Source organism: Stomoxys calcitrans, chromosome 1 (genome assembly GCF_963082655.1).
Source record: "Stomoxys calcitrans chromosome 1, idStoCalc2.1, whole genome shotgun sequence".
Lineage (NCBI taxonomy): Eukaryota > Metazoa > Arthropoda > Insecta > Diptera > Muscidae > Stomoxys > Stomoxys calcitrans.
Window position 1 is genome coordinate 173,331,722 of NC_081552.1, and position 15,764 is coordinate 173,347,485.

Sequence of the window (15,764 nt, forward strand, 5' to 3'; positions counted from 1 at the left end):
AAGTATGAATATAATCACCTGAAACGAAAAGTTGCATGTCATGCATTTGATGAAAAAACTTCGGACAGCTTTTGGTGATCAGCTTTCTCATAAAAAATGGACCCCAACTGCCTCTGACATGGATCGGCAGATTTTGTTAGTGGACTCAAAACAGTTGATGATTATTCGATCGTAGTACAGATCAGATGTCACACTTTTTATTGGATTTCTTGTAAACTTCTAATTTCTGACATTCCAGAATTTAAAATCTTTAAAAATCTCACGCTCTTTACGTTTTTACAGAAACACAAATGTAATAAATTATGTTCCACGTGCAAAATTTGATTTAACTTGTTTCATTAGCTTGATCTACTTCACTGTAAAGCACATTATCTACGAATAACCATAGAAGCAATGCATAAATGCAAACTAACCTGTTGCTGCCGTTCGATGATAGGTATGGGCGATGATCTGGAATTGAAATCTCTGCGTGTTCTCCGTAAGCAATGATCCGATTCGAATTGGACCAAAAATGCTGATGTGTAAATGGAAGCTGGATGGATCTGCAGTGGAGATAGAACACGATGAGCCGAATGCAAATACAAAACAAAACAGGTTTCTTTTGAACTTGCGACTCCCCAAATATATTAAGGAGAGTGTTCCAGATGGACAAATGAAAAGAAAGAATAGCAAGAAAAACAAAACACTCGATTTAGGATTATAATGATAAGTTGGATTTATTTCTCGGCGGACTAAGCCTTACCTATCAGTTTGACGACAGAGGTTGAACAAGAACGATTTGCCGTCGAGCTAAAGCGGAAATTATCATTATAACATGATTTTTAAGCAAGGCGAAAATTGCCATAAACGTCATGAACATATGTTTCATGACGGCAAATTCAAGTATATGGGGATTATTTAAAGTTTATTAGGAATTAGGGTTTTCATATAATCTTTCAACATTTTCAAGGGTTTGGTCTAAACAGAATTTGAAATCCAATTTTGAGGGCAATGGCAATATCGGGTTCAAATAAATGGTATATAGATATGAGAGTAAAGCACGTTGCTGATATATTTTCCGGGCTTAGTGTTTGGGGGACCACTTCAATCCCCAAAACACCCCTAAATCGGGCATATTTACCGACCATGTGGATGTCGAGCTGAAATGAAAGGTTTAGTGGGTAGAGCAAGAATTGATACCCATTTTCGAGACCAATTTTCTGGGGGTCTACCCCTTTTCCAAAATACCCCACAAGCAGCAATTTTTTAGTGACCATCGCAATATGGGGCTCAAACAAAAGTATTTGGGAGTAGAATACGAATTTGATATCCAAATGTAGGACCATGTACTTAGGGCATCCTTCCTTTCCCAAAACACCCCTAAAGGAAAAAGATTGTTCGACCATGCCAATATGTGGCTCAAATGAAAAGTACTTGAGATTAGAAAACGAATTTGATATCCTATTTTGGGGCCATGTGTTTGGGAGACGCCTCATCCTGTAAACTCCTCTTAAGCCAATGGCAATATGGGGTTTAAAAAAATGGTATTTGAGAGAAGAGCACGATGCTGCTATTTATTCAGGGCCAAGTATCTGGGGGACCACATCTCCCCCGAAAACACCACTAAATCAGACATCATGAGAATATCGGGCTGATATGAAGTATTTTAAGAATGGAGTACACCTTACATCCAAACTTAAATTCGTAGACCAATAAAGATCATATGGGATTCAGATAAAGGCACTTATATTGTTAAACTGTTAGTCAAGTTTGCATGGTATTTCACTAAAAGATCTATATTTGTCGAAAATAAATATTCCAAGGAAACTTTTTTTTCATATAAAGTAAAAGAAGGCGCAGCGGGCCCGGGTCAGCTAGTTTGTTATAAAAAACATTTTTAAAATGTGATTTCCGAGTATTTTTAAATTTAATTTAATTAAAAATCTTATTGCTGTGCAGTAATTTATGGCATTCCACTGAAATATTTGCAACCCCAGTTTCGATTACCCCTCCGTATTTTTGTGTTTTTATACCCACCACCGAAGGATGGGGGTATATTCATTTTGTCATTCCGTTTGCAACACATCGAAATATCCATTTCCGACCCTATAAAGTATATATATTCTTGATCAGCGTAAAAATCTAAGACGATCTAGCCATGTCCGTCCGTCTGTCCGTCTGTCTGTTGAAATCACGCTACAGTCTTTAAAAATAGAGATATTGAGCTGAAATTTTGCACAGATTCTTTTTTTGTCCATAAGCAGGTTAAGTTCGAAGATGGGCTATATCGGACTATATCTTGATATAGCCCCCATATAGACCGATCCGCCGATTTAGGGTCTTAGGCCCATAAAAGCCACATTTATTATCCGATTTTGTTGAAATTTGGGACAGTGAGTTGTGTTAGGCCCTTCGACATCCTTTGTCAATTTGGCTCAGATCGGTGCAGATTTGGATATAGCTGCCATATAGACCGATCCTCCGATTTAGGGTCTAAGGCCCATAAAAGCCACATTTATGGTCCGATTTCGCTGAAATTTGGGACAGTGAGTTGCCTTAGGCCCCTTGACATGTTTCTTAAATTTGGTCCAGATCGGTTCAGATTTGGATATAGCTGCCATATAGACCGATCCTCCGGTTTAGGGTCTTAGGCCCACAAAAGCCACATTTATTATACGATTTTGATGAAATTCGGGGCAGTGAATTGTGTAAGGCCCATCGACATCCTTCGTTAATTTGGCTCAGATCGGTCCAGATTTGGATATAGCTGCCATATAGATCGATCCTCCGATTTATGGTGTAAGGCCCATAATAGCCACATTCATTATCCGATTTAGCTGAAATTTGGGACAGTGATATGTGTTAGGCCCTTTGACATATTTCTTCAATTTGGTCCAGATCGGTTCAAATTTGGATATAGCTGCCATATAGACCGATTTCTTGATTTATGGTTTTGGGCCCATTAAATGCTCATTTATTGCCCGATGTCCCCGAAATTTGGAACAGTGAGTTAAGTTAAGCCCCTTGACATACTTCTGCAATATCGCACAGATCGGTCCAGATTTGGATACAGCTCCCATATAGACCGATATCTTGGTTTTAGGTTTTGGGGCCATAAAAGACGCATTTATTGTCCGATGTCGCTGAAATTTGAGACAGTGAGTTTGGTTAGGCTCTTCGACGTCCTTCTTCAATTTTGCCCAGAACGGTCCAGATTTGAATATAGCTGCCATATAGACCGATATGATAGACTCTGGATTTAAGGTTTAGGGCCCATAAAAGAGGCATTTATTGTCCGATTTCGCCGAAATTTGAGACAGTGCTTTGTGTTAGGCTCTTCGACATGTTTATGCAACTTGGCCCAAATCGGTCCAGATTTGGATATAGCTGCCATGTAGACCGATATCTCGATTTAAAGTCTTGGCCCCATAAAAGGCGCATTTATAATCCGATTTCACTGAAATTTGACACAGTGACTTATGTTCGGCTTTTCGACATCCTTGACGTATATAATTCAGATCGGAATGAGGTATATGAGCATAAGGTATGAAATTTTCACCGAATTTTTATGAAAGGTGGTTTACATATATACCCGAGGTGGTGGGTATCCAAAGTTCGGCCCGGCCGAACTTAACGCCTTTTTACTTGTTTTTAATTTTTTGTAGAAAATTCGGCGCAAAAATATGGTTTATACACTTTTTTTACATTTAATAGAGAAACTTATTGCTGTGCTGAAATATATTGCATGCCACTGACATATGTGCAATCCCAAGTTTGAATCGTACCGCCGTATAATTTTTTTTTTATTTTTTCCTCAAAGTTATTTGATAAAATTCGGCGTAAAACATACTTTTTTTTAATTTTTTCTAATGTAGTTTCTACAAGTTTTTTTGAATTTAATTTGATTGAAAAACTTTTTGCTGTCTTAGTAATGCCTATTGAGTTATTTCATAAATCATAAAGTGATGTAGGTAAGCTAGAGGACGCGTGAAAGACTACCAAATATGAGATCAAATCACCTCGACCATGAAATTAATTAAATTGTAGAGTAGAGGAGCAATAAGTAGAGGGAATGACAGAAAACCCCGAAAGAGCAAAACTATAAAACGCACAAAGAAAAAGAAGCGCGCGCCGAACTACGAAATAAAAAAGCCACCAACCACCAAAGGTGGTGGTGGGTTAGAGAATAAAACTTTTTCGTTACATAAATGAAATGATTTTATTACTCCAAAGAAAAATGTTCAAGACATAAATGAATGTTTTTAATTGTATCAATGGAAATATATCATTGCAATAATGAAAATTTTTCATTCATTTCACGTTAATGAAAACCGATGAAACTTTAGTCATTTATGCAATTAAGCCCTATGTTGGCTCAAAATCTATAACAAATTTCATTAATACAACGTAAGATTTCATTTCTGTCACGAAGCTTTTCCTTTTAGCGCATGATTGCGATAGGCCTTTTAAATTCGGCCCAGAAAGCTCTTGCAACTAGAATTCCGCTAGTCTAGAAAAGAGCTTTGAGTCGTAAACTTACATGAGCTGTCACTTAATTGACAGTTTTTCCTCGGCAAACGGAGGCGTTTTATTCCCTAAGACATCGTTGTAATCCACAACACACATTTTGTCCCTAATCCCTAATTGCCGTGAGAGGCAATTTATAGTCAATGAAGTCATTGCAACGAAAGATTACTACGAATGAATTTTTTAGAGAATAAAGAATAATTGGTTTAAAATTTTGCGCAAGTACTTCTTATTGATGTACTTTGTTGGGGATTGAAAATGGGCCATATCGGTTCATATTTGGATATAACTCCCATTCTTTAGCCCCTAGAGCGTGCAATTATTATATGATTACGTTGAAAATTTCCGCTTTTACCTATGTCAACACTTTGAACTTACATGCAAAGTTTTGTCCAATTCTTTCTATAACCCGATATACATATACATATATTTACCGATCAACCGATTGGACTTCTTAAACCCCTTTGAAGGCGCAATTTTTTCTGCACGATTACTTCTGTTTGGTCGATATCGGTTTCTAACAGTAAGTAAGGAAAATCGGTGGTTTTGTGGTTTTACAACCGTTAGCTACCAAGGCCACCGTAGACGCCGAACGCCTGCGCTCAAATCCCAAATTTCCAGCGGTGTTTATCACCTTACTATGGTTAGCTACATTTGTAAGGAATCCTGCCATGTTAAAACTTCTCTACCAAATGGTGTCGCCATGCGGTACGCTGTTCGGACCCGGCATATTAAAGGAGGCCTCTTATCATTGAGCTCCCTGTTCCTGAATGGAATGTTCATAGGATATTTAGTATTAGTAGTTAGCTACAGATGCCCACTACAGAGGGCATGACTTTTACAGTACACTGCTCATTACTAAACATGGGTTTCTTCCGGGTAAATACCCAACGCTTGGGTATTTATTGGATAAATAACCTATTAATACCTTTTTTGGGTATTTATAATTATGCAGATAATTTGGATATAAAAACATTTTCCAAACAATTTTTGATGATTTCGTATTCTTTGTATATAAACCTGATCTTCTGAACTAATAAATTCGGATTTAAGTTATATATAGCCGCTATATAGACCGATTTCCACACCTAAAATCTTGAGGCAAAAGAATTTGTCATTTTTCATCCGATTTTGAAATTTGGCACAGTAAGTTCTGGTAGACCCCTACCGATTTCTGTGAAGTGTGGTTCAAATCGGCCTATTTTTGGATATAGCTGCTATATAGACTAAACGCCCGATTTCCCAATATAGAATATTGAGGCCATAAAAGATCCATTTATTACCCGAATTCGATGAAACTTGGCACAGTGAGTTCTGACAGACTCCTACCCATTCCTGTCATAAGTGGTCCAGATCGGACCATATTTGGATATAGCTGTTATATAGACCAATCTCCCGATATAATGTAATAAGAAAAAATTTAATTGATATTTTGTCTTTAGAAAGAATTTCGTTAAAATTTTCTTCTTAATATTGGGTTGCCCAAAAAGTAATTGCGGATTTTTTAAAAGAAAATAAATGCATTTTTAATAAAACTTAGAATGAACTTTAATCAAATATACTTTTTTTACACTTTTTTTCTAAAGCAAGCTAAACGTAACAGCTGATAACTGACAGAAGAAAGAATGCAATTACAGAGTCACAAGCTGTGAAAAAATTTGTCAACGCCGACTATATGAAAAATCCGCAATTACTTTTTGGGCAACCAATACAATGTTCAGGATCAAAGCTGTTTTGAACAAACGACTCGTTTTCCCATTATAATGCTCTGAAAACGTTTCGTTTGCCACAAGGCATGTGAGTCCAAATAAATGCCAAAATTGTGCTAAACAAAAACACAGTCTTGAATAATGTCAAAAATAGAAATCTAATTTTATCCAAATAAAATTTGTAAAATATACACACTTTGCTGGGAAAGTAAGAAAAAATAAATCTAAAAAATAGTGCACAATAACATTTATTTTGGAGTGTGAAAAAGTGCAAATATGCAAAACGAATCAATGTAGACATAGCATGAAACAAAGTTTCATTGACATTTTGTCTTTAAGAAAAATTTCATTAAATTTGTTGTCTTTAGGAAAAATTTCTTTAAAATTTTGTCATTAGGAAAAATTTCATTTTTTGTCATTAGGAAAAATTTCATCATTTTGTCTTTAGAAAAACTCGGGGCTTTCGGGGCTACGTCCCCGATGAAAGCTATATCAAATTTTCGACCGATTCAGACTATATTTGGCACTCATGTTGAAGGTCATAGGAGAAGTCGTTGTACAAAAATTCAACCAAATCGGAAAATATCGGGCAATTTGTGAACCCATTTGGGGCACACTTGCCAAAGATATTGACAGTCATAACAGAACCCCATACACAAAATTTCAGCCAAATCGGATAAGAATTGCGTCTAATAGCTCAAAAACTCAAGATCCAAGATCGGTTTATATGGCAGCTATATCAAAAAATGGACATATATGGCCCACTTACAACCTCAACGGATCTACACTGATAGAAATTATGTGTGCAAAATTTCAAACGACTAGCATTACTCCTTCGAAAGTAAGCGTGCTTTCTACAGACAGACAGACCGTCCGAAATGGCTAGATCGACTTAAAATGTCATGGCAATCAAGTATATATATTCTTTATGGGGTCTCAGACCATTATTTCGATGTGTTGCAAGCAGAATGGTGAAATCAGCATATCCCCATCCTATGTTTGAGGATATAAACATATTTGGAACACGCGTAGGATGGGCTGACATAACTCATTACTATATAGACTTCGGATGTATATGGAGGTTACGTCGAAGGGATTAATCTATATGGGAGCTATCTCAAGATATAGTCCGAGTTCAGACTCGGCTACAAAAAGAAGGCCCTGTATCAATGAGCTAAGAACTTGAATCAAATTGCACTCATGAGGAGAGTATCCCCGTGTTTAAAAAAGGAAGAGCTATAGGAAAGTTTCTTTCCAACATTTTTGTCACTATCTCACGAATAAATATTTCAATGTTCTCTTCCAATGCTTCAATTGTTTGTATAGACATGAGCTCCAACATGGCCCCACCATAAATAGTCGAAAGGTGTTAAATCACACGGTCGAAAGGTGTTAAATCACACGATAGCTCTCACCATTCACAGTTACGTTACGATTCGCATCATCTTTCAAGAAGTATGGTCCAATGATGTCACCAGCCGACCAAAACTGTGACGTTTTGTGGATGCATTATACCTCTTGCAATGCTTCTGACTGATCTTCATTCCAAAATCGACAATGCTACTTATTGTATTTACGTACCTATTGAGCCAAAAATGAGCTTCGTCGTAAAATGGACGAAGCGCGCGATGAACTTTCCTAAAAGAGCACGAATTTTGATAATAAAGTTCAATAATTAGCTAGCGTTGTTCGCTTGTAAGACGATTCATGGTTAAAGAAGATGCTTGGCAGTGAAACAAAACACGAAACGTACGTGAGCTGTTTAAACCAGTGTTGCCAAAAAGATAATAGCTAAAAAGTCGCCCTTTATATTTTACACACGCGGACTGACTTGCACTCAGTACTTTTTTGATGCATTCCCCATTGTTGTCTTTATAAATTATGGCAGAAAAGAAAAGGAAAATGGTATTTTGGCTTCAAAAGTACCTTTTCAACATGTTTTTATACCATTTCGCCAACCCCATTTATATTCCCTCTTTTATGTACACCATCGACTCTTACATGTAACGATGATCAGAGAAGCTAACTTAATCCACAAGGTATCAGTCACATATTCTTTCGCTTATATTTTCCGAATTAAAGGTAACATCCAGTGTCTGCTATATATTCCTGGTAATACAGGTCTGTTTATTTCCTTGATCAAAAATCACTACATTGCAACTGTTAATATATTCGATAAGTAGCTCACGTCTGACCACAATAGCGCATGTCCGTTTATGACACTGAACCACTGCGCCACGGTGGCCTCCTAGTGAACAAAACACTATAAGCAATACAATCAGGTCCACTTTTAATACCAAGTGTGATACTGCCGTTTATATGAACATATTGTTGAAGTATTACATTTTAAGAAAATCGGTTCAGTCAAGTATCATACAGTCATAATGGGTCTAATGACGTTTTTGAGGGTTGGCGTGACCCCCTATACATCGATCTGATTTTGTATGGCAGATTCGAAATCTACACCCGAATACCTTTCATTTGAGCCCCATATTGAAATGAACATCCAATATATCTGTTTTGGGGGAGTTTTGGGGATGGGGCTGCCTGATGGCTACTTAGACTTAAATTTTAATAGCATATTCGTATTCTACTTTCCAATACCTTTCATTTGATGCCTATATTGTCCCGATCGGTCCACTTTTGCTTCTGGGTTGTGTTTTTAACATAAGGGGGAGGGTCCGTCCCCCTTCCGATACCGACAAATTATATAGCCTATGTTTCCTTCCAGACCAACCTACACAATATGCGAAAATTTCGTGAAAATCGGTTCTGCCGTTTATCAGTCTATACGGAACAAATAAACCGAGTCCCATATATCCGTGATTGGCTAATGTGCCCAGTTGGGTGTTTTTGTGAAGGATGGGGTGACCCCCTATACTTCGACGTGAATTTGTATGCCAGATTCGTTATCTACTCCCGCCCACATTTCTTTTGATACCCATATTGTCCTTATCGGTCCACTTTTGATTTTGGGTAATGTTTTTGGGATAACGGTGGAGGGTCCGGCCCCTTGCGTTATTAATTAATTATAAGGCCTACACCTACTTCCTGGAGGCCACCGTAGCGCAGAGGTTAGCATGTCCACCTATGACGCTGGACGCCAGGGTTCGAATCCTGGCGAGACCATTACAAAAAACGTCAGCGGTGGTTTTCCCTTCCTAATGTTGGCAACATTTGTAAAACTTCTCTTCAAAGAGGTGTCGCACTGCGGCACGCCGTTCGGACTCGGCTTTAAAAAGGAGGCCCCTTATCATTGAGCTTAAACTTGAATCGGACTGCACTCATTGATATGTGAGAAGTTTACCCCTGTTCCGTAGTGGAATGTTCATGGGCAAAAATTTTCAAATTTACAAATTTGCAATTTTTACTCCTACTTCCTGACCATATTCGTAATCTACTCCCGAATACCTTTTATTTGAGTCCCATATTGTCATGATCGTCAAATAAACCTATTTTAAGGAGTTTTGGGGCTGGGGTGGCCCTCCAGGTACTTGGACCCATCTTTTATTCGTACTCTACTCTTGAATATCTTTCATTGGCATCCCATATTGTCCCGATCGGTCCACTTTTTTTCAGGTAGCACTTTTGGGGTAAGGTCGAGGGTCCGCCAACCTCCTGATATTAAAAAAAATAATATAGCCTATGTTTCCTTCTAGACCAACCTACACAATCTGTGAAAATTTCAAGGTAATCGGTTCAGCCGTTTTTGAGTCTGTACGGAAATTGAATTTTATATATAAGAAGATAAACAATTTTATTGCTCTAAAAAGGTCGAGGGTCACGAAAATAACATGTCCAGCATAAATTCATTATTTGTCGCATGCCTAGTTGCATAACATGATTTCATAATTTCTGTGTCATTTTCACCACTTCGTCCCACATCATCTTCTGTACAATTGTTTCCCTCTTACTCTATGGTTTCTTTAACCTGTCATCGTTTCCATATAAATTTCTTCACACGCACACATATCGCAACTCACTTTAATTACTTTAGAGTTTGTTGTAATTTTGAATAATTCTAACTGAGATTATTTCCTTGATCTTCTTGCAGCAGTTTGAATAGAATCCCCGTTAATAGTACCACCTATCCTAAGAACAGCTACTACCACAAACACTACCACTTTTACTACTACTACCAACCACTACTCTCTACCTACCATCACAACCTACCTACTTCCACCAAATGTGGGATCCTACGAGAGCCAAGCACGCCAAACAGTGATAAAGATGGCCAAAAAGTGTCAAATCTACAAAAGAAAAAACAATAACAAAAAATAACTTTAAAAGTGACAAAGTTGATTCAGAATAACAATATTACAAAATAACATCGACAATTATTGATTATGTAGTAGTACTCGTATGTAGTTCTGTAAGATAAAATATTTCTTTTTGTAAAAATAATTTTAAAACATGTTTTTATCCAGTAATAATAAAAACAACTAACACGATTTTAAATATGACTAACAAATAAAGTGGTTATTTATATACATTATTAATGAAACAAAACAACAACAAGAGTCCTCTTTTCTTTTGCATTTTTGAATGCATTTTCTTATGTACTGTAAATGTTGTGATAATGAGTCGCTTGACTCTTTGGCAAATACGCATTTTAAAAAATATTTTTTATTGCATTTTACATGCTGACATTTTGGTGTTTATTTGTATCAAAACTACAAAAACAAAAGGCTAAGATATCGTATAATTAAAACATTTTTCCATCATGACACAATCCATTTTCTGAGATAAACAGTTTTGCCTGAGATACAGAAGAACGGTGGCACAAGCACAGGCGAATGAAATGCCATAGCGGACACGTCATAGCGAAATGGAACAAATTTGGAATAATCACAGAAATCAGTGCTAAAAAATGTTATTTATGAACTAAATGTCTACACAAGACAAATGAGTCAATAAACAATGAAATTATAAAAAAGTGAAAAATAAATTGGGGCCCCAAATTTTGGAATTTCTTTAATCTATTGTCCAGTCTGAGACATTGGAGGCGCAATAACTAGAACAATACAAGCGTAAAGATTGGCAGAGCTGAGTTTTTCAACGACGGATGGAAAATTAGCAGGTGTAAGGAATTAGGAGACAACATTTTGAATTACATGACATTTTTAACGAACTTTCAGTTGTACACCCCGCCTCGCCCTTTAGTTGTATACACTCGTCCTCGTTCTTTAACCCCGGCCAAATACGCTCCCGTTTGTTCAATAAACACTTGTTTCCACCATAAGTTTTTCCTTCATTCAAAACATCGAAAGTTGTGAGAGGGAGGGCCAAGTCGTCAAAATAAAGTGGGTTCGGCAATAATTCGAAACGCAGTTCCTGCCATGAAGCTGCGACATTTTTGTTAAATATGATGATGCGTCGTCGTGGTTACATATTACATTTATTTAAAAAAAAAAAAAAACAAGTTATGGTTCATTTCGGACCATAATTGAACTGAATATTGGAGACCATAGTAGAAGTCATTGTGTAAAATTTCAGCCAAATCTAGTAAGAATTGCGCACTTTAGGGGCTGAAGAAGTAAAATAGGGAGATCGCTTTATAGGAGAGCTGTATTAGGCTATAAACCGATTCATGCCATATTCGACACGTATGTTAAAGGTCATGAGAGAAACGGCTAAATCGGATAATAATTGCACCCTCTAGTGGCTCAAGAAGTCTAATACGACCCAGATCGGTTTATATGGCAGCTATATCAGGTTATGAACCGATTTGAACTATTTTTAGCACAGTTGTTGGAAGTCATAACAAAACATGTCGCGCAATATTTCAGCCAAATCGGATAGGAATTGCGCACTCTAGACGCAATAGGTTTATATGACAGCTATATCAGGTTATGGACCAATTTCAACCATACTCAGTACAGTTGTGGGAAGTCATAATAAAACACCTCATGCGAAATCGGATAAGAATTGTGCCCTCTAGCGGCTCAAGAAGTCAAGATCGCAGATCGGCAGCTATATCAAAACATGGACCGATATAGCCCATTTACAATCCCAACCGACCTAAACTAATACGAAGTATTTGTGCAAAATTTCCAGCGGCTAACTTTACTCCTTCGAAAGTTAATGTGCTTTCGACAGACAGACGGACGGACATGGCTAGTTCAACTTAGAATGTTATGGCGATCAAGAATATATATACTTTATGGGGTCTTAGACGAATATTTCGAGAAGTTACAAATAGAATGATGAAATTAGTATACCCCATCCTATGGTGGAGGGTATAAAAATTAAATATACCAAAAAGATTAAAAACAAGTAACAAGACGTTAAGTTCGGCCGGGCCGAACTTTGGATACCTACCACTTCGGGCATATATGTAAACCACCTATTGTTCTAATGCGGGGAAAAATGCATAATGTATGCCCCCAGAGCAGCTTTATCGAAATATGGTCCGATTTGGACCAAATTCGACACGGATATTGAGAGGTCTAATAAATACAAGTCATTGTCGAATTTTGTTGAACAAAATATTGGCCTTTGTGGTAGCCATATCCAAATATAGACCGATCTGAACCATAAACGACACGGATGTCAAAAGCTCTAACATATTTCATTGTGTCAAATTTTGCTGTCAAATTTCAGCAAAATCGGATAATAAATGTGGCTTTCATTGGCCTAAGACCCTAAATCTGCGGATCGGTCTTTATGGAGGCTTTATCGAGATATAGTCCGATATAGCCTACTCTCGGACTTAACCTGTTTATGGACAAAAAAAGAATCTATGCAAAGTTTCAGCTCAATATCTCTATTTTTAAAGACTGTAGCGTGATTTCAACAGACAGACGGACGGACATGGCTTGATCGTCTTAGATTTTTACGCTGATCAAGAATATATATACTTTATAGGGTCGGAAATAAATATTTTGATGTGTTTTTACGCTGATCAAGAATATATATACTTTATAGGGTCGGAAATAAATATTTTGATGTGTTGCAAACGGAATGACAAAATGAATATACCCCCAATCTTTGGGCGAAATATTTGATCTTCAATTGGTTCGCTATATACTAACCAACACAGTTTTTACGTCGAATTTCATTCGCTGAATGAATCTCATTTTACTTACAGACCACAACTTCATAAAATCACTTTCTCGAAATATTCTAAATATATAAACCGCATACGAAGTTTAGCTTCTGGTTTGAACCGTTGAGTGGAGCGGACGTTTTGTTATTTCGCTCTCCAAGAATATTCTACAACTCGTAATAGGTAGCTATTTACGAAAACATTTTAGGTCATTTATTTTAAGTTTTCGCAGTTAATTCGATATAAGACCAACTAATGTACGGCCCTTGAAGCCTTCACACCTAAAAATATCCCATTAGACTTTCTTAACCAGAAGAAGTGTTGTGATATCTAAAGAGATATAAAACGAGAATTATGAAACAACAAGTAAAAGCGTGCTAAGTTCGGCCGGGCCGAATCTTATATACCCTCCACCATGGAGCGCATTTGTCAGTTCTTTTCCCGGCATCTCTTCTAAGGCAAAAAATGATATAAGAAAAGATTTGCTCTGCTATTAGAGCGATATCAAGATATGATCCGGTTTAGACTACAATTAAATTATAAGTTGGAGACCTGCGTAAAATGGCTCAAAAAGTAAAATAGAGAGATCGATTTATATGGGAGCTGTATCGGGCTATGGACCGATTCAGACCATAATAAACACGTATGTTGATGGTCATGAGAGGATCCGTCGTACAAAATTTCAGGCAAATCGGATAAGAATTGCGCTCTCTAGAGGCCCAAGAAGTCAAGACCCAAGATCGGTGTATATGGCAGCTATATCAGGTTATAGACCGATTTGAACCACACTTGGCACAGTTATTGGATATCAGAACAAAACACGTCGTGCAAAATTTCATTTTAATCGGAAAAGAATTGAGCACTCTAGAGGCTCAAGAAGTCAAGACCCAAGATCAGTTTATATGACAACTATACCAAGTAATGGACCGAATTGAACCATACTTAGCACAGTTGTTAGAAGTGATACTAAAACACTATGTGCAAAATTTCAGTCAAATCAGATGAGAATTGCGCACTCTAGAGGCTCAAGAAGTCAAGACCCAAGATCGGTGTATATGGCAGCTATATCAGGTTATAAACCGATTTGAACCACACTTGGCACAGTTATTGGATATCAAAACAAAACACGTCGTGCAAAATTTCATTCTAATCGGAAAAGAATTGCGCACTCTAGAGGCTCAAGAAATCAAGACCTAAGATCAGTTGATATGGCAGCTATATATAAGGTTATGGACCGATTTGAACTATACTTGGCACAGTTTTTGGATATCATAACAAAACACGTCGTCCAAAATTTCATTCCAATCGGATAAGAATTGCGCACTCTAGAGGCTCAAGAGGTCAAGACCCAAGATTGGTTTATATGGCACCTATATCAGGTTATTGACCGATGTGAACAATACTTGGCACAGTTGTTGGATATCATAACAAAACACGTCGTGCAAAATTTCATCCCAATCGGATAAGAATTGCGTACTCTAGAGGCTCAAGAAGTCAAGACCCAAGATCGGTTTATATGGCAGCTATATCAAAACATGGATCGTTATGGCCCATTTGCAATACCAACCGACCTACACTAATAAGAAGAATTTGTGCAAAATTTCAAGTGGCTAGCTTTACTCCTTCGGAAGTTTGCGTGCTTTCGACAGACAGACGGATGGACAGACAGACGGACGGACATGGCTAGATCGACATAAAATGTCGCGACGATCAAGAATATATATACTTTATGGGGTCTCAGGCGAATATTTCGAGTAGTTACAAACAGAATGACGAAATTAGTATACCCCCCATCCTATGGTGGAGGGTATAAAAATGATCTTGGACTTAACAGGCATTTAAAATAATTCGGCGGAGACCGGCCGGGATTCCAAACTGGACATTAGAAGCAAGAGCCGTTGCTGTTGTCAATCGTTCGAAGCTAGTGACACAACTATCGAAAGATGCACTGAAACATGTGTATACCATAAAAGTCATTGTAGTTGCGCAGACAAAAAGTCGACAACACATAAAAGAACAGCTACTAGACACGGTGTCGAGTTTGATTAATGTCGTACTTATATCATGAAAGTGTTTTCGCAATGACTTCGATATAAGTATAACCTACCAACGTAAGGCCCTTGAAACCTTCACATCTAAAAATAACCTATGAGACTTCCTTAACCAAGAAGTTGAAACGCGTCATACTATGGTCGGTGTTGTGGAATCTTTTAGCTTTACTTTTCCATTGCAAGAAAATTCTTCTCGCTTGTCTCGAAGTAGAAAAGATGAGAATTATAAACTAAAAATTATCTTTGCCTTAACAAAAACTTGAAAAACTCACTCAAGGATAGCACGATAGTGTTCGGTTTATGTTCTGCGTCTGTTTCCAGTGGAGCGGCAGATATAGAGCCCAGGAGTAGGCTTAGAATGGACTCCAAAGACCCAACAACTGCGGTGGTGATATCAGACCGTACAATGTTGTCTGCTACTGAGACCTTGACTGGCGCCGCTAACCGAAA

The 15,764-nt window shown here is 37.5% G+C and overlaps 1 long non-coding RNA gene across 1 annotated transcript in view; it reads left to right on the plus strand.

Annotated features, from left to right (window-relative positions):
- Positions 1–10,673, plus strand: part of LOC106081530 (uncharacterized) — a 51,260-nt gene extending 40,587 nt beyond the window's left edge. Inside the window, exon 2 of the long non-coding RNA XR_009398780.1 lies at positions 10,270–10,673. This is a non-coding gene — a long non-coding RNA (uncharacterized LOC106081530). The remainder of the gene's footprint in view (positions 1–10,269) is intronic.
- The last annotated feature ends 5,091 nt before the right edge of the window (positions 10,674–15,764 follow it).